The sequence below is a fragment of the Epargyreus clarus genome, unplaced genomic scaffold (assembly GCF_041222505.1).
Source record: "Epargyreus clarus isolate Ecla_fem2 unplaced genomic scaffold, WU_Ecla_fem_2.2 ptg000007l, whole genome shotgun sequence".
NCBI classification, from domain to species: Eukaryota; Metazoa; Arthropoda; class Insecta; order Lepidoptera; family Hesperiidae; genus Epargyreus; species Epargyreus clarus.
The window spans coordinates 13479707-13507208 of record NW_027332215.1 but is presented as its reverse complement, the minus strand read 5'-3'; the positions used below and the strand labels follow the sequence as shown (position 1 = coordinate 13507208).

The 27502-nt window shown below is 32.9% G+C and overlaps 6 non-coding genes across 6 annotated transcripts; 5 read left to right on the top strand and 1 right to left on the bottom strand.

The window, feature by feature from the left end:
• The first annotated feature begins 13211 nt into the window (after nt 1-13211).
• TRNAV-AAC (transfer RNA valine (anticodon AAC)) lies at nt 13212-13284 on the top strand. The gene has a single exon. It is a non-coding gene; the product is annotated as a tRNA-Val (tRNA).
• Nucleotides 13285-13516: 232 nt separating this feature from the next.
• Nucleotides 13517-13589, top strand: TRNAV-UAC (transfer RNA valine (anticodon UAC)). The gene has a single exon. It is a non-coding gene; the product is annotated as a tRNA-Val (tRNA).
• Nucleotides 13590-19599: 6010 nt separating this feature from the next.
• On the top strand, nt 19600-19672 carry TRNAV-UAC (transfer RNA valine (anticodon UAC)). Its single transcript has one exon. It is a non-coding gene; the product is annotated as a tRNA-Val (tRNA).
• A 720-nt stretch (nt 19673-20392) lies between these two features.
• TRNAV-UAC (transfer RNA valine (anticodon UAC)) lies at nt 20393-20465 on the top strand. Its single transcript has one exon. It is a non-coding gene; the product is annotated as a tRNA-Val (tRNA).
• A 3070-nt stretch (nt 20466-23535) lies between these two features.
• On the top strand, nt 23536-23607 carry TRNAN-GUU (transfer RNA asparagine (anticodon GUU)). The gene has a single exon. It is a non-coding gene; the product is annotated as a tRNA-Asn (tRNA).
• Nucleotides 23608-27007: 3400 nt separating this feature from the next.
• On the bottom strand, nt 27008-27080 carry TRNAL-GAG (transfer RNA leucine (anticodon GAG)). The gene has a single exon. It is a non-coding gene; the product is annotated as a tRNA-Leu (tRNA).
• Between the last annotated feature and the right edge of the window lie 422 nt (nt 27081-27502).

Sequence of the window (27502 nt, the reverse complement as noted above, 5' to 3'; positions counted from 1 at the left end):
GGAACGTACCATCAGCCATTTTTAGTATATAAAAGTCCTTTGTTTCGGTGAAAGACTATGCCGGCTGACTTCGTCATCTGTAACCTGCTTCTGAGTGGTTCAGGTAGGACCTGTTTTTATGTAGTTGAGGGCAACAGATGTCCATGGGCGGCAGTGACCAATTTATATCGAGTGGAATGCAAGCTATGTTGCTAGTGTACTCTTATAGAAAACAGACTACAATCTTATAAAAAAACTGTAATCATATTCACAAATTCCTTTAAAATAGAAATGGAAATTACAAATTTAAGTATAATATGGCAAGGATCTGGTATCACGAAAAATGAAAGAAAAAAGGAGGTCAAGGTAACTTCGGTGTTCGGATCCTACAATGGGAAACGTTACTTTATCCAGCGACAAAGCGATGGCTCACATCGAAGTAACGGACCTCCCAACGGATGGGTGGCCGCATTCGTATTTATGCTACTCGGAGTAGAAAACTTCCATAGCGCGTTTTAGGTTTTTTTTGAATAGTGACGAAACTAATAAGAATTATGCAAATTTTACAAATGGAATTATTTCTTCAAAGACTTCGACAACATTATTTTAACATTGCAATAAAAATGTGGTACTGATTCATACCGAAATTGAATTCGCTATAAGGAAATTAAAGAAATATGCCATAATAATGATAAATATAACAGATGTTCATAAATGTTTGTAATATATATTTATTGATGTAACTTTTTTAATAACTGAATTTAACGAATGATCAATATAAAAGTTGATACAAATAGTTTTTCTAGTTCGGGTAGAATGCACATAAAAGTTATTTGTAAATTAGAAGTGTCTACATGATAAAATATTAAAATTTTGTTTTGCGTTTAGCTTGAGAACACATCCAAGAAAAAATTTAAAGCTTAAAACTATATTTTTATACATTTAAATGCAAAATATTTTTTTTATACGTATAGAAATGTTATTTGTCAGTTTGTTCGAGTATAACACGAAAACTATCGTTTTGATTTAGTCAAGCATTCAAGTTTCTTAGTTTATGATTACATTTAAAATTTTCATATGTATATCATGTAATTGAAATTACAGGTGTCGTAAATATTCATAAACTCATGTAAATTTGTATGGAATTAAAGCTCATGACATTATACTCGTATATATTCGTATGTAGTCTTCATTGTTGGACTAACATTCAATTAAGTTTACAATAATTTTATAAGGGATACGAAACTATTAATATTTCACATTCAAATTAAAAAGAAAATGTATTCAAACTTGGTTTGTTATGAATGAATCATTTTCTATTCTCAAAAGTACACAATTAAATCAAAGTCAAATTTGTGAAGTTAAATGACAAAATTTAATACATTTCTCCATACAAATGCATTTTTTTTTATTTTCAAGTATACACAAGATGAAAAACACTAGACATCTAGCGGGAATTTCCTTTACTAAATTCTTCCCTAGAAGGGGAGAGAGCTTTCAAAGCTCCTCATGTAAGTTAATCCTTTGGCAAACATACCAGAGGGCAGTGCATGTATTTATTATGGGATTAAAAATACTAAAATAGTACAAGGAAACTCTTTCGTTTTTTATTATTTAATAATGCTTTAGGATTTTATCATTAGTTTTCATTATGTGGGTTATAATTTTATAAGACTGTAATGAATTTCCGACTTTGTCTACAGATTCCTTAAACAAATACAATAATTATGCTATTTCAATATAAAGCGCTAATAATAAAATATATAAAGAACTAAATGGCGATACGGCTGGAAATTGCATAACTTACATTATTATTACCATAGATTAGTAAAGATACTTCGCCGCCTTGAAATTGAATGAAGCCACAAACAGCTTATTAGTAAGTTCTTTTTTTGAATTCTTGACGAATAAAAACATTTTTAGGGATTACGAATAAATAACTAATACTGCGTAATTTACATAATAAATAAAGAAGTATTTCAACTATTTTAGGGACATTTTAGCACGGAGACGTGGCAAAACTTTTGTACGCAACTATTCAATTCTCAAAACTGGGTACATTTTCTTGTTAGGAATGAGTAATCTTTACTCATCTATGATTATTACCTGATTTTTTATAAATTGAATATAATACGATTTAATTTAATTGTAAAAATATACTGCGTTGCGTAAAGATAAAACCGAGAAACACGAGCTTATTAAAGAAAACTAATTCCAAACGCAAATGATCCGGAAACCTCTCTAACTCCTATTCATTAAAAAAAATCAAAAAGAATTTTCGTAATACGAAATTTTCGAATATCGAGCCTTTTCTTTACGTTGTCGAATATTCGACTGAACTGAATCCGTCCAATTCCTAGCTATGGAAATAGATTAAAAAGAATATAATGATATAGTTTTTGTTTTAGTTACCCTGTTGTTATATGTGCGACTCTGTGAGAGATCTAATCAACTTATATGAAAGCTTTTTACATTAATACTACATTTAATAATAATACATGTAATTTTCTTCACATACATTATTAAGTTCGGTGGTTTTTTGATTATTTTATCCTTTTCCAATTACATTGTAACCATCGTGTGTTGTTGCGAAATTCTTAAGACACTTGAGTTTTGATACGAATATAACACCTTTAGTTTAGAACATTCGAAGGTACATATATAGAAGTATAAAACGCGCGAAAAACATAACCACTCCTTAGCGGACGACTAAAGAAGGGTATGCTAAAATGCTCTTGCAGAGCACGATGTATTTTATCTGATAGTATTGATTCTATGTATTATATCTGAAGGACGTTGCATTTTATACGAAAACAGGGACGCACTGTACCGTACGCACGTAACCGATATGTGATTGCGTTCATCTATATTATATTCTTAAGTCAATGTTCTTTTTAACCTAATTTATTTTTTTCTTAACATTTTACAGTCAGGTGTTATTTAAGATTGTAGTCGACATGGTACCGGAAAAAAGACAATATGTCTTTTTTCCGGTACCATGTGGCAGATACAATTGCTTGATATTAATGTCATTATGTGAAACGAGAAACGCATATTATGTTATTATGTAGTCATTATATTTCAAATATATAACATAAATGTCATTATTTTATCGCAATTCCTTTTATATGTCTAACGAAAATCACTTACTGAAACGGTAGAAACTAAAAATGACAAAAGAGGTCAAGACCGCATCAATGTTATCTCGGGGCTTAAGTCTACGACGCAAGCATCGTACATCTGAGTGGTCGTCTCTTTAGACCAGCGAGACGAAACTGGTTTCATTGGGTTTGTTTATCAACGAACAAGCGCTGCATCTGAATGGCCGCCCCCTTAGACCAGCGGGGCGAGACTGGCTTCCATTGACACGACGGACCTCCGCCAATAAAGCGAGGGATGTTGTATATATACCGCCAATGTAAAAAACTTCGATAGCGCGTTTTAGGTTTTTCTTGAATTACGATGAAACTAATAAGAATTTTGTAAATTTTACAAATGGAATTATTTTCTCAAAGGCTTAGAAAATATTATTTTAACATTACAAGAAAAATGTGGTACTGCATCATACCGTAATTGAAGTCCCTAAAGGTAAATTTAAAATATATGCCATAATAATGATAAATATAACCAATGTTCATGACTGTTTGTAATGTATATTTATTGATATAAGTTTTTTAATAACAAAATTTAACTGATGATCATTATACAAGTTGATACAAAGAGTTTTTCTAGTTCGGGTAGAATGTACATAAAACTTTTATTGCAAATTAGAAGTGGCTACAGGTTAATATATAAATATTTTATTTTGCCTATAGCTTGAGATCACATCCAAGAAAAATCTTAAAACTTAAAACTATATTTTTATACATTTATAGGCCAAATATTTTTTTTTATACGTATAGAAATATTATTTGTCACTTTATTCAAGTATAACACGAAAACTATCATTTTGAGTTTAGTAAAACATTGAAGTTTATTAGTATACGAGTACATTTAAAACTTCAAATATATTTTATGTGATAAAAATTGCGGTTGTCGTAGATTTAACAAAAATAATATTTTTTCATGTTAATTCATATTGAACGCGACATTAGGGGTAGTTTCAATACGCTAATATTATAAAGGGGACGAAAATGTTTATTTTTATGTAGGGGTATATTATGAAACTATTTACACGTAGACGAAATCACACTTAACAAGTAATCTTTCATAATTTTAAATTAAGGACATCTAGCGAATGCTTTCTATACTACGTAGTCCTCTAGCGTAGGGAGAGCTTGGAGAGAATATTTACAAGGGTTCCTATGTAATAGTGCTGTATTAAATTACTAGATGGCGTTAAGTTTACAGATTGAATATTTATAAGCACAACTGCACACAAATATGTCTCTGTATCATCTCTTTCTGTGTAACGTCTACTCTGATCGCAATACTTAACTATTTAGTAGGTATAGAAGGTAGATTTCAAAACTTCTAAATGAGTGCTTCGCAATTTTTCTATAGAGCGTTGTGTCAGTAAAATTATTGAATAACATATATCAAAATAAAATAAAATGAGATATTAAATTCTCCGCCCGCGTTTCTTTGCATCAAAATAAAAATATAAATGGATCAAATTGAATGAAACACAATCGATTTATTTACGTCGACTAACATTTATTTTCGCCAAAAATGCCATATTTAACTACTATGTAGCTAGCCCGTATTGGCAAAAAGGTTATTGACCGATGTCCATTAAGCAATGTAGAGCATTAAAACGAAAGCTGTGAATAAAATGTAAACAATTTTTTTGAATATTGGAGGATCGTAATAGGAATTAAACTTGCACTTTTATAGAGCGAACGCTTTACATCTTTATGATTTTGTTCTCGTTTGTGCTGAAATGCTACATTACTTCTGTGGGCTCTAAACAATGGGTCCCACGCTGTGCACTAGTGGGAAACGGAATATAACCGACAGAGAAACTATAAGCAAAAAACATAATTGCGGGGACAGTTTCTAAATGTTAACAATTGCTTTCGTTGCAAAGATTGTTGGCTCCATCGTATAGCGGTTTCGCTTATACGTCGCTTTTCCATAGTTACAATTTAATTAAAGTTATCACAAAAATGTTACATTGTTCTAAGGCTCCTATACCCTATGTATAAGGGTCAAAATGCAAAATTACAAAACACGGTCCGAATGTTTAAATTTGGTAAATTTTAACCGAGGTTTAGAAAACAAAATGGTTCTAACCTCGAGGTTTGAAGCCTCTGATTTGTCAAAGTCATAAGTGTTTTAGAAATGAATGATCACTTGCTTTAATGGTGAAGGATACCATCGTGAGGAAACCTGCATACCTGGGTAATCTTAAAAAAATGTTTCCTAATGTATGTGAAGTCTACCAACTTGGCCAGCGCGGTGGCTATGGCCTAATCCTTCTCATTCTGAGAGAAGACCCGTGCTCAGCATTGGGGCAGAAATGGGATGATGATGATGATGATGATGAAAAGTTCTTAAAAGCTGCTGTCGGCCACAGTTGCGTTAACAAGGAACCTCTGAGGACTAACTTAGAAAGCCTTGCATAGATGGCTGTCTTCCTTAGCAAACCTTTCAAGCCAGAATATAGCAACGCTTTACACTGTTTTTATAGGGCAGAAATAGGTGTTGCGTTGGTGCCTTCGGAGTCGAATCAATGACGCCGAGTAATAATTTTCGAAATGAAGGAAATCTTTTTAAAATTGTAAATTGGTCTACATGGTTATAAAAATACATAGGTACAACCAAATACAGAAGTTCCTCCTTTCGAAGTCGGTTAAATTGTTTCTATTACAATGTTGTTAAGGGTGTCGAAATCATCTTAACATAATACTGAGAGAAGACATGTCTAGCAAATGGTAAATACGTAATATATTTTGACCAGCATTACCCGTGCCTTTGCCTACGTTTAAAATGTAAGATGAACCTTCAGTAAATAATATTTTTTATTAATAGTAATTAATTTTACGTTATATGTATAGATAGTACACACAATATAGTGTGTACCTAAATTGGTCACGCCTTTCTCAGAACAATGCCCCAATAGTTTTAAATATGCAGTTCTCGTCAGATCACAATCACATCATCAACATCAACAACCCACTGCTGGGCACGGGTCTCCTCTCATAATGAAATGGATTAGGCCATAGTCCACCGCGCTGGCCAAGTGCGTATTGGTAGACGTCACATACTTTTGAGACTTTTTTTATATATCTCTCAGGTATGCAGGTTTCCTCACGATGTTTTCCTTCACCGCTTAGCAAGTGATAATTAATTTCTAATACGCACATAACTTTGAAAATTCAGAGGTGCATGCCTGGGATTTGAACCTCGGAACCCTCGATCGAGAGGCCGAGTTTCTTAACCACTAGACTATCACAATGTTACCCAAATTTCGCAACATTTCATTGTGTCCCCGTAGCCTAATAGGAGAGGCCCGGTTGTTGGTGCCGGAGATTGTGGGTTCGATTCCCACCGGGGAACACAAGCGTCAGTAGTATCGGCTACAGTGAGAACTAATGGAGACTATGGCCTACGTAATTCTTCTCATTATGACAGGAGACCCGTGCCCAGCAGTGGGACGATAATGGGATGTTGATGATGATGATGATGATGATGACATATCCGAGCCGTTCCAACGTAGTCTTCAAGGGTAGCAACGCATTTATGGCTGACCTCGGGTAATCTTATCTGGGCTCGATTACTAATAGCTATGGGTAGGAGTTATCACTTGCCATGAGGCTACATTTGTTTCGTCATCAACTCTTTGTCGTCCTACTTCTTTGCTTGGAAATGGATTGGCAAATACGCAAACAAATACCAAAACAGTCATTTTTGCAAAAACGTAAAGACTCACACCAAGGGTAAATCGAAGGGTGATCGAAAATTCGCAAGACGTTGTTCCGAGGCAAGACGGCAAAGCAAACTGCAAAAGTAAATATGTCAATGGGTGTCAATTTCATTTTTATCGTCACATACCTGTATTTGTTTTGTACCCAAAGGTAGCCGAAGTTTGTGAGGAAGTATGGATGTTTGTGTGTTCTTATAGCAAAACGGCTAATCGGATTAGGATGAAACTTTCGTTTAAACATCAGAATTACAGAAAAACGAAAATTTATGGGTATATTTTTTGGTTTAGCTTTCATATAGCGATAAATATCAAGTGAGTCGCAAGTTTTTCTGAGGGCAAGAATTTTAACGACTTACTCGAAATTATCATCATATTACATTCATAATGTCTTTGTACATTGCAGTCTATAGGTTATTTTCACCAAGTTATAAGGTACATATACCCATCTTAACAAACTACTGCCTATATAGTACTTATTTAGGATAGGATAGAATTAGTAGTCCCTAGCATGTTGGCAGTATTTTCAAAATGTCCATACTAATCTGAATTTTCACGTCGACATCTTTTGTCCTGTTTAAATAAACGCTAAAAACGGACAATACTGGCATCATCGAATCATAATAGTTCTACAACTTCTAAAAGATCTCGTCATAAACATTCGAGACTACAGTAAAATACACATTATCAATATTTATAAAAGACAGCAGGGTGTTAAATGTAGGGCTTTTTCGCTCTCTAATAACGTAGCTCTCGTGGCGCAGTGGTTAGCGCGCTCGCTGTCAAGCTGAGAGGCGGTGGTTCGATCCCACCCGAGAGCGTTTGATAGTGGTAGTTCGTTTTTTACATATTTTTACATTTTCTTTTCTGAATTTGTTCTTTGTAATTTTTATATTTATATTGTCTTTAATTTTTCTTACGTTTTATATTTTTGTAATTTTATAACTTTTTATTACCCGACTGCGAAGGACGGGCATATTTGGTCGAATCTAACAAACGGCTGGATAAATGTCGACAATTAGGTATCATTATATTTGTCTCAATGACCCTAGTGTCCTTAGATAGTTTTTATTGAATTGTGACGAAACTAATAAGAATTTTGTAAATTTTACAAATGGAATTATTTTCTCAAAGGCTTAGAAAATATTATTTTAATATTACAATAAAAATGTGGTACTGCATCATACCGTAATTGAAGTCCCTAAAAGTAAATTAAAAAAATATGCCATAATAATGATAAATATAACCGATGTTCATGACTGTTTGTAATGTATATTTATTGATATAAGTTTTTTATTTAAAAAAAAACTGATGATCATTATAAAAGTTGATACAAAGAGTTTTTCTAGTTCGGGTAGAATGCACATAAAACTTTTATTGCAAATTAGAAGTGGCTACATGATAATATATTAATATTTTATTTTGCCTATAGCTTGAGATCACATCCAAGAAAAATCTTAAAACTTAAAACTATATTTTTATACATTTATAGGCCAAATATTTTTTTTATGCGTATAGAAATATTATTTGTCATTTTGTTCAAGTATAACACGAAAACTATCATTTTGATTTTAGTAAAACATTGCAGTTTGTTAGTATACGAGTACATTTAAAACTTCAAATATATTTTAACTGATAAAAATTGCGGTTGTCGTAGATTTAACAAAAATTATATTTTTTTCATGTTAATTCATATTGAAGGCGACATTAGGGGTAGTTTCAATACGCTAATATTATAAAGGGGACGAAAATGTTTATTTTTATGTAGGGGTATATTATGTAACTATTTACACGTAGACGAAATCACACTTAACAAGTAATCTTTCATAATTTTAAATTAAGGACATCTAGCGAATGCTTTCTATACTACGTAGTCCTCTAGCGTAGGGAGAGCTTGGAGAGAATATTTACAAGGGTTCCTATGTAATAGTGCTGTATTAAATTACTAGATGGCGTTAAGTTTACAGATTGAATATTTATAAGCACAACTGCACACAAATATGTCTCTGTATCATCTCTTTCTGTGTAACGTCTACTCTGATCGCAATACTTAACTATTTAGTAGGTATAGAAGGTAGATTTCAAAACTTATAAATGAGTGCTTCGCAATTTTTCTATAGAGCGTTGGGTGTCAGTAAAATTATTGAATAACATATATCAAAATAAAATAAAATGAGATATTAAATTCTCCGCCCGTGTTTCTTTGTAAAGTTTTGTGTTTGTAAAGTCAGCTTTATTAATGGATGAGCAGATCAAAATTCCAAAATTACCTATCCACCAATACTTTCATAAGTACCCCTAGCATCATAGTTAGATGAACATCGTCAAGTGTCAAAATTAGATGTACACTAGCGCGTCAAAAGTAGCTGGACACCGTATGTGCAAAATTGCTAACTTTTACGTTTACGTTTATATAATTATGGTGCTTAGCTACTAGTTGTGTTTAGCTACTTTTGAAAGCTTGATTGTATAGGTATTTTTTGAGACGCTAATCTGATCTTCTACTTTTGGAGCTGCTTGTACTTATTGATTAGGGAGCCTTTTATACAGGGTGTCCCGTAAGTACCACGACAAACTTGGGGAGAACATAGGTGAGGGTCTGAACTCTCTGGGAAAAAAATTACCTTAGTAAAAGTGGCACCGTTTTTGCACTATCAATTGTTTTAAATTTTTTGAGAAATTCAACGCTCTTCATCTTCGTTCGGTAACTGCGTGTACAAATTTGGTGATGCAGTGTTTATTTTTTCTGTTAAATACTATCCAGATAGTTGGTCTATCATATTGAAATGTAAACCATTACTTGAATATAAAAAATATGCTTCATCGTATTCCACCGCTATCTGTCGCAAGGACATGAAACTCCTGGCGACGTGTACGAAGGTCTAGCTCTGCATGAACACAACTCTACTACCACCACACAGATGGCGCTACAATATGCGAAATAATATTTAACCACTAAATTGCCCTATTGTAATAGCAAACAAATGTACTTACAACAATTGTAGTTATTTTATCGATAAACACCCAGGCCCAGGGCAATAATCAATCTAAATTCATCTTTCAGGTATTTGTTTGTATGGGGATCGAACCCGGAACCCTCTGCGCGTCAGACCGGTATGTGGACCGCTCCGCCAAGCAAAACGCCCACCTGATTATCCCAGTATTGTCAGACCTAAGACTTAGCTCCCACTATACAAGTGCACACATTAGTGACATTTTTCAGTGAGTGATTTAAAAAATGTAAATTGTTGCATTTCGATAAAGCGGTTTTTTTTGTGATCCTATATTATAACGGAGAGGAAGAAAATAATAAAAGCTTTGATATTACTGTCTATGTATATTCAAAATGTATGTAAATGTTTGTAAACGGTATGACTTTATCAAGATGTGGTTATTATATCTAAACATGATTTTTGTTGTACCGCGTGAAATACGGTGGTGGGCCTCGGAGATAAAAAAATATCACTACTTGCAAGTAAGGAAATTCAGCTTTTCACTGTTTCTATTATAAGGTAAATGTAATCAATCGTTCAGAAAAGGATACCAATTTTGACAATTTAACAATTATATACTTGACCTTTATTTTGTTATTAAATGGAGAAGCATTAGCAGTTGGACATTTAATTACATTTAATTACATACCCATATTTTGTAGAATTGATTTATTTAACTCTAGATTGCTATACAGGGTAATTTTTTTCCTTTTTTTTAATCTGACATACCTTCTGAAAGGTTTAATTCCTATATATATCATCCATCCACGATTACGATCCTTACGAGTTATTCAAGTTCGGGCTTTAATCGGCTTGTTCATGAGTAAAATCGAGTATTTCTTATTACTTATTAACAACAAAATGTTAATAAGTCAAATTCCCCACATATTTCCCACACAGAACCAATTCCCACACTAATCCCCATTTGAGTTGGATTTTCCCGCAAATCGGGGACTTTTTCACTAATCGGCAACCCTGCCGGTATATCCGACAGATGATATCCACGAGTAGATATCCCTAGTACGATTGCGGGTCTAAAATACCGCCTCCATAAAATCTATACACCTTCTCCATACAGAATGGAACGTTCATCTCTTCGTGTATCATGCCTCCCTAGTACAAATGCGATTTCAAATTTTCGTTGCGGGCATTGGAAATAACTTTTGTTAATATTTTGCGTAATACACGTTCGATTTATGTGAAAATTGTCAAAACATTTTTAGAATTCCCTAATAATGTTAAAAATATGAAAATTACGCTTTGTGATTATTTTAGTACATGACGCATATTTGGAAGCAACGGAGGAATGTTCGTCGAACAGAAAATTTTGAATTATTTTGTATTTTATTCCATAAATATATTTCCTTTATAAATTTATCATCGTATATATGTATATTTTAACAAAAGTAATTAATCGTCCAGAAAAAAATAGTAATTTTAAAAACTTGATCATAAACTCCGCCTTTGTTTCGTTATTAAATGGAGAGCATTATTACATTAATGTTTTGCTATCATAATCACCTAACATTACTGTTGTAGCATTATATTACATTAGTGTTTAGGTTTAGGTTATGATAGCTAAGCAAATCATTACGTGAGTAACACCTAGACAAACGAACCAATAAAAATTGTGAGTTATATTAATGTTTTTTTTTTATCATAAAACAATACACTTGTACAATACACAAACAAATACATTACACGTATACAATACACAAACACCACAATACACTTGTACATATTATTCATAATAATATGTACAATTTTGTCCCGTATGGTCCAGTGGCTAGGATAATTGGTTTTCACTCCAGGAGTCCCGGGTTCGATTCCCGGTACGAGAACTAATGTTGCCACAATTGTCATTTTTTTCTATGGGTTTGTTGTATTTGATTAATGTAATAGATCTATGTATTTGATTGAATTCGTAGTACATACAATTTATTTTCATTTATAAGCCGGTCTTAATATACATAAATTAAGTGGGAGATTTGTATTAGTTCCCGGAGAGATGAAATGTAGTGGACGTCTTAGATATTACAGTACGATAAACAAAACATATTACAAATGTATGTAAAGTTTAGGTATAAGTGATAACAACATAAATATGAATATAAATTTTCGCTTTATACAGAAATCAGTTCATTTTGGTGCAACCTATAATAATAAACAAATATACAGGGTGAATTTTTAAAACGGGCCTTCAGGGCCAAATCCGAAACTATAAGGATGAGCGAAAAATGCTGAAAGGAGTTACGAGGCCGATTTTGATAAAAACTAAAACTGCATCATTAATTTTTTAAAATAACTTTTTCCCTAGCCGGGAATCGAACGAGTTCATTTTGAACATCCTCTATATTACATCCTCACTTCCTCTATATTATTTCACTATCTCACAGTGTTGCTAATAAGGATCAAAATCTGGGAAGTAATGACAAATGACAAACTAAAGGAAAAGCCTCAATTTTAAGAAAATACATATTTTTTCATATTAAATTGGCAGTTAAGTTCCCGCCATTCATCAATCGAAACATTTCGCGTATTAACATTTTTTTTGGCTCAATGTTTCAAATCATTCGAAACGGACGTTTTGTTCTCCAAGAATTTATATTTTTATGTCCGACTTAGTTAAGGTTATTTTTAGGACCATTATAAAAGATTTAACTTGCTATGGGCGGAGTTCGTTTAATACAGATGTAAAGTTGACAATTTGATGAATGAATTTTTTCGAGTCAAATCTATAAGTGATTAGAGAGATAACAAAGAGTTATAGAAAATCATATTTAATGTTGAAACGAAGTTGTAAACAACAAACAATAAGAATTTACTGTTTAATCAGTTAACTATTTTTATTAAAAAATAAATCCTAAAAACAGCGGTAACTTATTTGCCAAACTATTACTTTCTCATACTAAGCCGTATGTCATGGTCATAACATCGAATAATTAGTTGATTAACCAACAAATTCTTCAATGGTATGTCTTATGTATGTTTCTCAAAAAATATACATAAATCATTTGTTATGTATAATCCTTAAGAATTAGTATGCCAATGTATGGAAAAATATGTATTTTCTTCAAAATTTTCCTTTTCCTTTCATTTGTCACATAACATTACTTCCCCGAATTTGATCCTTATAAGCGACACTATCAGATAGCTGAATAATATAGAGGGTGTAATTTTTTTCAAAATGAACTCGTTCGATTCCCGGCTAAGGAAAAAGATATTTTAAGAAACGAATGACGCAGTTTTAGTTTATATCAAAATTGGCCTCGTAACTCCTTTCAGCATTTTTCGCTAATCCTTATAGTTTCGGATTTGGCCCTGAAGGCCCGTTTGAAAAATTCACCCTGTATATATAGAGATTTAATTCAACAGCCTCTATAGCTCAGAGGATAGAGCAATGGTCTAACAAGGCATGGGTCGGGAGTTCGATTCTCTCTGGAGGCATTTATCCTGTATGATTTTGATTTTGTTTTCCATTTTTATGTGTTTTTCACATAGAAGAGATGGTTTTTCACTTTTATCTTTTTATAACGTGATACAATGTTTTTCTCCTTTTATAATCAGATACAATCTCGCGTAATAGAAAAAATGTCCTAAGGGCTACCCTGCACAGTATCGCGCATGCGCTGTAGCTAATGATCACAGCCAATACGATTTTTCGAAATTTAAAGGAACAGCCTCCATAGCTCAGGGGATAGAGCAATGGTCTTACAAACCATGGGTCGGGAGTTCGATTCTCTCTGGAGGCATTGATGACGTAGGTTGTTTTTTTTGGTGTTTTTTGTCTTTTCTCTTTTTATAATGTATTATAATGTACTATAAACAAAATATTACGTTTTGTGTTAAATTGTGTGTAAAAAGAACAAACAAACAATTTGTTAAATTAAATTAAATTATTTAATAAATAATATTATAAATACTTAATAAATAATTAAGTGACATTAACCAGTTTCAACAATCTAACCAATCGTATGTAGGCAATATAAAATCATACTCGTATCACATCCGAAAAATAAAACAATATTTCTGTCGTTAAATTGTGTATTTGCCGCTGTCTTACTTCTTATCGTAAAATAAAGTATTTAAATTTGACCTTGGAAATAAAATTTTGTGTATAGATTGCTTAGCACATTTCTAATAAGAAGGCAAAATACGAAAATTCAGATTAATCAGATATATGGACTTTTTGAAACTACACCCCTTCAGCCAATATGCTATGCTACTAACTCTATCCTGTCCTAAATACTATTAATGGTAAAGTTTGTGAGGATGGATTGATGTATACACCTTATAAGTGCATGAGAATAACATGTAGACTTTTTTTTATAATATAGCAGTAGCAGACGAGCATGCAGTCCACCTGATGGTAAGTGGCTACTGCCACCCATGGACCCTGTAATCAACCCCAGATAGGATTAGATATTCCTACCTAAGGTTTGTCACAGATGCGCTGCTACACCTCAGGACTAAGCTGGAACTCCTCGGAAAAGTATGTCTCTCATACCACACCCTTTAATCCAGAACACAGCAGTGCTTAACACAGCTGTTATTAGGCAGAAATAGGTGTGGCGGGGGTGCCGCCGGAGTCAAACCACAAAGAGTTCTAAGACTTTCAAAAACTCTATCTGAAGCCACTTACATAGTCGCATCCAAAAGTTTCCGCGGAACGCAAGAACTTCACGCTAGGAACAGGTGTGGCGGTGGTGCTCCTCGAATTGTAGTGTTTGTTACACCTTTACCTAACATTAATAAACTTTCAGCACTTTTTCGTAAATCATCGAAATATGGCGAATGGGGAAGGAAAATAGTTTTAGTTTTAGTCAGTTTAGTTAGAAAAAATCAAACATATCTTTAATGTTTTTACGTTCCGTTTGTTAAGCGAGTTACAACCTATACCTAATGAAAACCTTGCAATCGCGTCGAAAAGTTGTTTCAGCTACAAAATAAATCTAGTAAACAGGTACCTACATTCACAGTTATATTACTTACATCTTAAGTTATGCCTAACTTTTACATAACAGACTATTAGCCAAACCACTGCAGGTTTCAAATTTGAATACTAAACTATTTTCGTAACGTATTCATGATTTTAACATAAATGCAAACTTGCAAATTCGCATTACACTGTAATTTGTTATTCACCGCACATCACAACGTTCAATTTCTAATATCATTTTTATTTACATATTTATTACGTAACAGAATTGAGGTAAATATAAAAAAATACATAAATAAAACATCTTCTAGAGATGTATTTGTGTACAACTAATTATATGTTTAGATTATTGCTTTAAAATATTGCTATTTGTATATGCGGTAGGTAATGTGTACCTATAATTTTTCATATTCATTGTGTTTTGTAAGTTAAATCTCTAAAAATACTTGGTAACAAATTATTAATAAGTTAAGATTTCTAGTGCTTAACACTCCTATTATTAGGTAGAAATAGTGTGGTGGTGTGGCAGGTTTGAGCCACAAGGGCTTCTATTACCTTCTATATAATATAATGTAAAGTGTCTCCTCGCCTTGCAGGAAGCCTTCAACGTAACAACGCGGTACGAGCTGCCCGTGAGCAAGCAAGACATGGAGCAGGATGACAACCTGCAGTACAGCTGGCAGCAGCTGCAGGCCACCGCGCTCGCGTCGCACGTGCAGCTGCTGACCATGCAGCCGCAGTTCGAGGACGACCTCGAGAGCAACCTCGACCGGTCCAAGGAGGTTAACACGGAGTACTGTCATGAGTACAGGCGCGCGGGACCAGTGCAACCAGGGCTAAGTCCCCGGGAAGCGTCTGATCGGTTCATAGATTGACAGATGGCGCTACAATTTGCGAAATAATATTTAACTACTACATTCCTATATTATTATTCCAAAATAAATGTACTTGCAATTCTAGTTTTTTGACATTTTTTTTCATAAAATGCTCTACATGAAGCACCCGGAGATTATTATTATATATTTTGATGTTTTTCGACTTAATTGATATTTTAAGTTAATTCATACACAATATAGTTAATTTAATTATTCGGCAAATAACTTGTTTACTTATTAAAAAATCCTTTATTCTGGAGAGAAAACGTAATTTTTTATACATATAGATAATAAAGTATCTATTGAAATATTTTTGAACATAAAAGGTATTACACAAAAGTCCGCGACAGCATATACCTATCTTTTATGGATAACCCATAATAACTGGTATTATGTTTTAAAATATATGACATTAATGTTTAGGTGGTTATGATAGCTAAGCAAATCATTACGTGAGTAACACCTAGACAAACGAACCAATAAAAATTGTGAGATATATCAATGTTTTTTTTAAATTATAAAACGATACATTTGTACATATTATTCATAATAATTCATAATAATATGTATAATTTTGTCCCGTATGGTCCAGTGGCTGGGATAATCGGTTTGCACTCCAGGAGACCCGGGTTCGATTCCCGGTACGAGAACTAATGTTGCCACAATTGTCATTTTTTTCCTATGGGTTTGTTGTATTTCATTGAATTCGTAGTGCATACTATTTATTTTCATTTATAAGCCGGTCTTAATATACATAAAATAAGTGGGAGATTTGTATTAGTTCCCGGAGAGATGAAATGTAGTGGACGTCTTGGATATTACAGTACGATAAACAAAACATATTACAAATGTATGTAAACTTTAGGTATAAGTGATGATAACATACATATGAATATAAATTTTCGCTTTATACAGAAATCAGTTCTATGGAAGGAAGGGTAATTTTTATTTGATATTTGATGCAGCAACGTAAGTTTAAACCACTAATGAAATATAAAAAATATGCTTCATCGTATTCCCCGCTATCTGTCGTGAGGACATGGAACTCCTAGCGACGTGTACGAAGGTCTAGCTCTGCATGAACAATACTCCACCACCACCAGACAGATGGCGCTACAATTTGCGAAATAATATTTAATGGTTGAATTGCTTTATTGTAATTGCAATATAAATGTATTTGCAGTTCTATATATATTTACATTTTTATAACATAAAATAATGTACATTAGGCACCAAACAATTATTATTGTTTATTTCAATGTGTTTCGACTTAATTGATTTTTAGTCAATTCGTAGTTCAGACACAATATAGGTAATTTAATAATCAGGCAAATATCTTTAGAAAAATCCTTTATTTACGACGCGAGAGACGCGAGACGCTACACGTCGGTAAGATCCAATAATATCTTAAACAAATTAATTTAATGATAATAATTTGCAAGCATTACAAGTTATATTAATAACAACAAAACATATATATATATGTTTTGTTGTTATTAGATAGAAAAAAAATAGATGTCGGTAAAGTCCCGCACCGGGGATCGAACCCGAGCCTCCCGGAGTGTTAACCAGGTATCCTAGCCACTAGACCATACGGGATATGACTGAGAGTATGTAAAGATGGGACATATTATTCATGTTAACCCATTAATGCACACCCTCACTTTTTTTGGAAATTTTAATAATCAATGATACTAATATGTTCTATGCCATAAAATTAAATGGTATATTATAGTAAAAGTTTTTGAAATTAATTATTTTTCGAGAAAACCCAAAAAAAACATGTGGCCATCATACTGGCCACTGAGCGCTCGTATGACTTACTATCAATACAAAATCACTGGCCAGTAAACTGCAAACCGACGAAACATACTTTATTTTGTTAATAAAAGTTTCCAACTAGTATTTAGTAAAAGAACGTATACCTACTTAACATAGAACAATTGAAAAAGAAAGGTATCAAATATCGGCTAATTAATTTCAATCTTGAATGAAGATCAACTTCGTTATTTATTATAACTTGTAAATTTTTGGATCTCAAAAATTTGTATTACTGCCTTTTACGGGTCTTTATTCACTAATTTTCCCAGTGATCTGCGCGACCGAGACCACTTTTTTAACTTGCTTACAACTTGGGTCATAGGGGCAGTGGGGGTGGGTTGTATGTTAAGATAAGGGGTCATGGTAGACACAAAATCTCCTGTTTTAGTTAGGATGAAGTTGGCATTGTATAATGTAATCTTTGACTTTGACTCCGTGTGGTTAGGATGATGATATTGCAAGTAACGCTTCAGTCAAAACAATAAGCAAGTTTGACCATCCTCAGTCCCCATAAGATCATTCCATTGGTTCTCGTTTATTAAGTCTAACTTCCAATAAGTGTAATTTTGTCGAAAATAATGAATTATATACAAACCTAAAACTTCACTACATCCATATTTACAAAAATGAAATGAAAAAATCATGTAAGCCTGTAATTATAATTATGTAGTACTCTCAGACTAACAGACTAGTTTTACATTGTTAAACGACATGCGACATATGTTAATTGTTTATAAACACACACAATATATGTCACATTTCGAAATCATACGCTGTGTCCCTGTGGCCCAATAGGAAGGGCCTGGTTGTTAGTATCGGAGGTTGCGGGTTCGAATCCCGCCAGGGAACACGCATATCACATGAAATTCCGCGAGACAGTTACGTTTTTGTATATTTTTTCGATTTTTGACATATTTTTTACTTATTGGTACTTTAATGGGGTAAAATGTAGACAATTTTATCGAAAAGATACATTATTTTTCTCTAACCATTATGAAAATGTCTTAATTAAAAACTCAAAATATATGATATCCAAAATGTTGCTAAATTCATTACAAAAATATTTCTAAATGCTTTAAATGCTCCAAATATTTTATAAATGCAAGAAAATAATCGTAAAAAAATGAAATTTTGGTAAATCGTCCAACTTTTTTATTTTTTAGATGTGTTTCTGAAATTCAACACCGTTCACCGATATTATTTAATTGTTCCTTATTATTAAACGATATATGCGAATATAAGACATTAAACACTTTAAAATGGATAAGGTAAAAATGATGGTAGTAAGAATATGACCCTTAAAAATATTCATTTGTTTCGGTAAGTAGAGTAAATGCAATGGATCTACTACGAATCTATGTCGTAGCAATGCTACGAATATAGCTACGAAGTGCGTTTCATAGCTTCGCCGTACCAGGGGATAAGGAGTACTTGAGGTATTACTATGGACGATTATCTACTGATCTCTAATCTCTAAAACTAGGTGATGTAAAAATATGTTTTAATGAACGCCCCGTTAATTATCACACTACGCGGCAAGTTGTACATTCATAATATTGAGTGATCAACAACTTTTCGGTCCTTGTATGTCATAATGTCATTTAATTTTTTAATTTATTACTTTTGAATGACAATAGATTCTGACAATTGAAGAATTGAATACACGTAGTTTTTATAAATGTTTTGAGGTATTTGCAGTAGCAAAAAGCAAACTGCATCTTGAGTTGGTCCAAGTTCTCTTTGGAAATCAATCTTTACGTGTACGTACGTTAATATGCGACCACTTAGAGGTAAACATCACATGCAATACAGATGTAAACGTGGTAATGAAAATAGAATAACAAACTTTATAAACCAAAAAATAAAACAACACAAAAAAGAGAATGTTACAGACATACTCTTGATTTATTTAAACGGTTTTTTTACATACTATCTATAACGCATGCCATTATAATATTTATAACAACAAACAGTAAAATCAAAAAGCTTGAAAATAAATGGGAGGTTGGCAAACTAGAAACATAGAAAACATAGAAAAAATGTCTTAAGGGCTACCTTGCACAGTATCGCGCATGCGCTGTAGCTAATGATCACAGCCAATAGGAGTTTTCGAATTTTAAAGCAACAGCCTCCATAGCTCAGGGGATAGAGCAATGGTCTTACAAACCATGGGTCGGGAGTTCGATTCTCTCTGGAGGCACTGAGAATCATGTAGGACATGTTTTTGCTGTTTTTTCACTTTTCTCTTTTTATAATGTATTATAATGTACTATAAACAAAATATCATACATAATATAATGTATTATAATACGTTTTATGTTAAATTATATGTAAAAAGAACAAACAAATTTAAAGTGGAAGGAAGGGTAATTTTTATTTGATATTTGATGCAGCAACGTAAGTTTAAACCACTAATGAAATATAAAAAATATGCTTCATCGTATTCCCCGCTATCTGTCGTGAGGACATGGAACTCCTAGCGACGTGTACGAAGGTCTAGCTCTGCATGAACAATACTCCACCACCACCAGACAGATGGCGCTACAATTTGCGAAATAATATTTAACAGTTGAATTGCTTTATTGTAATTGCAATATAAATGTATTTGCAGTTCTATATATATTTACATTTTTTTACATAAAATAATGTACATTAGGTATAGTCCCATTAGGTATAGATAGATATAGACATACTCTTGATTTATTTAAACGGTTTTTTTACATACTATCTATAACGCATGGCATTATAATATTAATAACAACAAACAGTAATATCAAAAAGCTTGAAAATAAATGGGAGGTTGGCAAACTAGAAACAGAAAACATAGAAAAAATGTCTTAAGGGCTACCTTGCACAGTATCGCGCATGCGCTGTAGCTAATGATCACAGCCAATAGGAGTTTTCGAATTTTAAAGCAACAGCCTCCATAGCTCAGGGGATAGAGCAATGGTCTTACAAACCATGGGTCGGGAGTTCGATTCTCTCTGGAGGCATTGATTGTAGGTTGTATTTTTGCTGTTTTTTGACTTTTCTCTTTTTATAATGTATTATAATACGTTTTATGTTAAATTGTATGTAAAAAGAACAAACAAATAATTTGTGTCATCGATTTTATATTAAATTATTTAACAAAATTAAATAAAATTATAAATACTTCATCATCAATCCATTATTGTCCCACTGCTGGGCACGGGTCTCCTCTCAGAATGAAAAGGATTAGGCCTTAGGGCTTGAACACAAAACTGCGATGCGACGCGATGCGAATTCGCAACGCAGAAAATTGCGATGCGAATTGCTGCGATGCGATATCGTGCGGCGTAGCGTCTCTCAGGGTGACGAACAACAACAACCACTGTGCGATGCGAATCAATTCGCAAGTTCTTGCGATGCGTCGAGGGAGCTCGCAGATTTTTGCGATGCGACGTCGCATCGCAGTTTTGTGTACGAACCCTTAGTCCACCGCGCTGGCCAAGTGCGAATTGGTAAACTTCACATACCTTTGAAAAAACTATTCAGTTTCTATAAATAATTATAGTTGAAAAACTAAAAATCCTGACGATGATTCCTGACGATCCTAATGAGGTGAATGGGATAAAATTAATAAAATCGTGTATTGTCATCGGTTATTCATAAGTGTTCGAAATTTTAAATTATTCGGATCGATCGAAGTGGGTAAAATTATTATCCTATTTTATCCTCGTAGTACTCATTTACTCGTACGCTATATAAAGAACCTATGTGTAAAATTCCAGTACGCTAAAGTTCAGCGGTTTCCCTTTACGTTGATGTCTGGCACAGCAACTTACTCATTTACTCAGACAGTCATCTCGATGTGTTATATTTATAAATATATATATATATTATGTAATGTATGTGTAATCTCCTTTTAATTTCCTTTATTTTGATACCCTACTCGATAGGTTTGGTTAACGTGATACTATTTCGGAAAAAAAATACCATTTACGCTTTAAAGAATAATTAACTTAACAGTAGTTCAAAGTTCCAGTCATTATTTTACCTCGTTAAGGGTAGAATTTAATTATTTTTATCCAACATGCCAGGTACAAAATTTCATAGTGTTTGCATCAGAATTGACGGTAGTTCAAATTAACTTTTAACGCTTATTTTACCTTCTACGGGGTTGATTTCAGAAGGGGATAAATAGGTGTGTCCTTGTTCCTATCCAGAAAGCCAAATACAAAATTTTATAGTAGTTGCTTCAAAATTAACGGATTTATAAAAAAACTGTCATCCCCTATTTTACCCTCTTTAGTAGATTTTTCTAAAGGCTTTTCTTAGTACTTATATACGCTATATAGTGAACCCATGTGCAAAATTTCAGAACTCTAAATAGAGCTGTTTTGGTTTAGTCAGTCAGTCAGTCACATTGCTATTTAATATATATGTTACAGTCAAAGTGATCAAAGAGCTATTATTCATAATGACTGGTTATAATGTATTATAACTAATTTGTCCAGACAATGTGATAAATTTATTACTTAACCCGGCTGCTATATATAATAGCATGTTAAAGTTAGTCAAAGTAATAAATATGTTATTGTAAAAGTCCGAATTACGGTAAATCTTAAGATTAACTGAAATTATTAATGATTAATCATGTTGTATCAACGTCATCTTGGTTGTTATATTACAGTAACTACGAATCATACAGTTTAGGTCTGAATTATCGTGAATCGTGAACCGTTCCGGATTGGTCCAAGTCATGTAAAGTCAGTATGTACTCAAAATATAAATAAGCGATCAGAGATAATAGTAACGCATGTATTTTATTACTCCACCCCATAGCTGATATACGTATATTGTGTACATAAAACATCTCAAAATGTCTATTATTCGATATGTGGTTCATTATAAAATTACAAAAAATATAATTTATACTTAAGGAAAGTTAAAATAGAAACTTCTAATGCTTACCTATACTTGTTTTATTACTTTATCCAATTCTTTGAAAATATTATATATAATCGCTGGTTAAAGTGATTAATTCCGTGTTATTTATCACTTTGACCAAATTGAGTATATATTATACAAAATAGATATTAGATATTATGTATAATATCAGAATTTATCACTTTGGCTGTAACATATATACAAATATGTTTTTATGATCTCTGTTTAATTTCCTTTCATTTGATACCCTACTCGATAGGTACGGTTAACTTTTTTTTAAATATGTTAGTATTTTGCGCTAAAAATCCGCCATTTAGATTTTTTTTCTAACACCTATCTAAGGACACTCGGGTCATTGAGACGAATATAATGACACCTTAACTGTCGATATTAATGCAGCCGTTTGTTAGATCCGACCAAAATAAAAAAGACAAACATATAAGATACGCGTGAAAAACGTAACCCTTCCTTGGCAGTCGGGTAAAACAGTCCCCATAAATTCGAATTTTTACTTCGGAATTTGGTGCCGATTTTCGAATCCCTCAGAAAAGACGGATCTGGACCATGAAATCATGGAGTACTTGTACACACATCCATCCATTCACTTTTTTATTATTTTGATATATAGGAAGTACATAGTATGTTGGCTGAAGCAGTGTTGTTTCATTAAGTCCATACTTCCAATTAATCTGATTTTTCCTATAGACATGTACTTTCAAATGCTTTTTACAAAATATTCCAAGCAATCCATAAATTTCATTTGCAAGTTCAAATTTAAATACTTTAAATTTATTTTATGACAAAAACTAATCCAGCGACAAATTTTACAAATTAGCGACTAAACATTATTTTCCGCGTGTGATGATACGAGTATGTTTTAGTAAAAAGTTTTAATTTAACTAGTAAGACAGATCTTCATAACACCCATATAGACTTAACACTGCCAGACCAGCACCTGCACCACTGAGCCAGAATATATAACTATTTTAACTTATAAAATTTCTTATCTTAATAAATTCTGCGGACGAAGCTCATAGGTTATTGCTAGCGCTATATATTTTGTGGTTCCACAGGTAAACACACATAATCACAATATTTATCAGACAGTTAATAGTGTGTTACCTATAGGATTTTTTAGCCCATAACAAGCAAGCTCCCGTGGCGCAATGGTAGCGCGCTCGACTGTTAGTCTGAGAGGCGGTGGTTCGATCCCACCCGGGAGCGTTACCGAATTCTTTCAATTTACATTTTTTCACATATTTCGTTTCTCAATTTGTTCTTCGTAATTTTTATATTTATATTGTCTTTGATTTTTTCTTACGTTTTTTATTTGATATTTTTACCTTTTTTATTATTTATTTCATTTTGGTCGTCAAATAATTTTGTATATAACAATAAAATATTTTACCGTCAATGCCAATTGGTACGAGTAGAAAAAATATTTTAACAAAAATTTGTAGAACATTGACTTCACACGACTTTATGAACGAGCCCAAGAGGGGATTTCGGGAGTGTCTCGAGCGCGGCAGACTAAGATATGGGAGATACCTTACTCACTGTAGAGTATCCTAAACCATAAATGAGCCGTTTAACAATGTAAAACTATTACATATTTACATAATAATAATTAAAAGCAATCTACATGCCATAATACCTATGTAGTACACAAACGTAATATATTTACTCCGCTTCCACACAACGCCCTCTTGTGAAATTCTTGCGAATTTTTACGACATGAAGACACCTAACAAGGGCTTTCTCGTAGCAAAGTCAGCTTAATTTTAGTTCGCATAATGCTCACGGTTTTATAAAATTTACATTTACATATAAAACAATTACCAAAAAGTTGAGAAAACAACACAATTTATACATACATTGTAGAGTTTAAAAATATTCCGGGTATTTAAAAGGTACAAATATTAAGTAAAAAGAAAAATCGATTTTGATCAGATAAGTGCTAGCTTACCCGGCAAACTTCGTTTCGCCCAACAATGAATGTGCAGTTGTGGGGTTTTAAAATTAATACTAATTATTCAGTTCATTTTTTTTATATGTTCTTAAGTACTTTGGTAAATTTAAACTCGCATGGTACTATATTATACTATCATCGAAAACCTTAGCAGCTACTATCTTTACTAAGATACTATCTCTCTCCCTCGCCTCTACGAGATTTGCTACGAAATAAGTTTGTAAAGTGCTTAGTCTCAGAAGGGATTTTGCGATTTGTTCTGTTTTATGATCGTACTGACTTTATATAGGTATCACTATAATTACAGATTTTAATAGTTGGGCTTCCGGTCCAAGAAACTGCGAATTTCTTAATACAAATGTGCGATCAGTAAGAAATCTAAATAAATAGCTAAAAGCAAACGTTCGTTAGCGCGTTATGCAAATAGCCTTCTATTGCTTTAACTACCAATCCTCCATCCGCTATTGGCTCGGACTTGAAAGTCAAACAATCCCTTGTACCGTACGCCCAACACTGAGTTAATTATTTAGTAAATCTTGGAGACGTTCAGCGAGGGACCGGAATGCATATTAGTTTCAACTTGGCGTGAATCTGTTTAACTTTTTAACCGACTTCAAAAAGGAGGTGGTTATCAATTCGGCCGGTATCTTTTTTTTTTTTTTCTATGTATGTACACGAATTACACCGCCGTTAGTGGACCGATTTTAATAATTATTTTTTTATTGTGTAGAGACGAGCTGGAAGTTGCTCCCATTCAAATATGGTTAGGATCCATCGATGGGTTCTGGAGATAATGAGGGGAACTCCTCCACCCATGTAAATATAACAGCCATAACTTCGCCGTTTATGAACCTATTTTAATGCCTTTAATTTCGTGTGTGGACAATTGCTACAAGTTGGTCCCATTTATATATGATGAGGATCAGAGTTGGTTCTGGAGACAAAATATATAACTCCTCAAGCAATGGGTATGATTGAGTTTTGTTTGAAGATATTTGGTGTAGGTTCTATCGATATTGCAAAACCAGTTCATCATTGACTATTTAAGGGTCTGATTATGCGGCTCGGAGACAAAATATGTAACTCCTCAACCGATGGGAATAATTGAGTTGTGTTTGAAGATATTTGGTGTAGGTTCTAATGAAATTGCGAAGCCAGTTCATCATTGACTATTTAAGGGTCTGATAATGTGGCTCGGAGACAAAATTTGACACTCCTCAACCGATGGGATTAATTGAGTTATGTTTGAATATATTTGGTGTAGATTCTATCGATATTGCAAAACCAGTTCATCATTGACTATTTAAGGGTCTGATTATGTGGCTCGGAGACAAAATATGTAACTCCTCAACCGATGGGAATAATTAAGTTGCGTTTAAAGATATTTGGTGTAGGTTCTAATGAAATTGCAAAGCCAGTTCATCATTGACTATTTAGTTAGGTTAGGTTGGAACATATAAGACAATATAAAACTAAGCGAGCAGGGCGCGGTAGCGCCCTGCGAGCGGGCGGTTCCAATCAATGTAAATTCAGACCTTTCCTTCATTCATGATCACGTCTATACAATTTCATATTGTATTAATGTAAATGTTATTATGTCATCACTAAAAAGGGTGAAAAAAATTTTTTAACAAAAAATACAACCGACTTCTATGTCACTACAAAGTAAAAAATAATTCAAATAAATGTTGGTTTAGTACATATTTCTGAGACACGCTGTTTACATCGTTATCCAACGAAATATATTGAGCGCCGACTTCAGAAATATGTACTAAACCAACATTTATTTGAATTATTTTTTAATTTGTAGTGACATAGAAGTCGGTTGTATTTTTTGTTAAAAATTTTCTTTATGCATCCCCGCTTCAGCACTCAAACTATAAAAGGATTGAAGTAACTTTAACCTGGTTTTAGTACGACCGCCCCCATACATGAATTAACTCGATACAGTCTTCGCGACCTGTATGAGTATGTGTATGAAACGATGCAAATGATATGTGTGCAGGTAGGTCACGTGGGAGAATATGCACGCACGACTAGAAAAACACCCTTAATTGAAAAAAGGTGGAATTTAAGATACACTTACTTTAATGTTAAGATTTAAGTGATGATTTTATAATTAACAATATCCAAGTTAATATATAATTAACGGAAACTTTTCATGCATCCACCCTGAACGCCGAATCCACCCCTTTACACCAGAAGACCTGACTTTATTTAGGGACCCTATAAAACAATAAGAGGCCCTAAAAAGTGCTTGTCTAAACTATTTTGTATAATTTCCTGGGAAATAGAATAGGTAAATTCCTTAGAATAAAATACTATATTTTAATAAGATCAATTCTTTAAGACACTCTTTGTGGATTATGTTCAATGTATGGAAAACTGTAATATGATATTACGTTTTATGCTGTTAATGTATCAAGAACGTAGCTTATCAATAGTAGAAGTAACTTATATAAAAAACCGATATAAATAAAAAAAAATGTTATTATTAAACAATGCTAAAAGAATAAAATAATAAATAATAAAATAGTAAATAAAATTAAAAAAAAGATCGAACACATCAAAATTTAAAATTAAACAGGGTAAACATCATTTTTAAACTTATATCAAAAAATATTAAGATAAAAGATTTTTAATGAGACTGATGAATGCTCCCGAGTGGATTTGAACCACCGCCTCCCGGCTTCTCAGTCGAGCGCGCTAACCATTACGCCACGGAAGCTACGTAAGCAATGGGCGAATTAGCCTACAGTATAGTCCATTTCAAACGAACCGACTTATTTAGTAAACGTACAGACTAACTTGCAAATTTCATATTATTTATCACAATACACATGTAAAACATAACACATATAGTTTCTGAATGAACTCCTCAATATTTTACACTAAAAACTGACAAGTTTAGACATATTTTTGAAGAGCACGACACCTTATTAGGTAGAGATATTTCTCTGAAGAATATTGCGCTTTACATTAAAACAGGGGAGCACTGTAAATTCTTATGAACCGATATTGGATCTAATATAAAATATACATGTCCAAAGAAGGTTTTGTAAGCGACAACATATTATCTACAATCTTGTAAACCTGTACTTAAATCTAGTAATTCTCTTGAGACCAGCACTATTTTTCGTATTCAGTTTT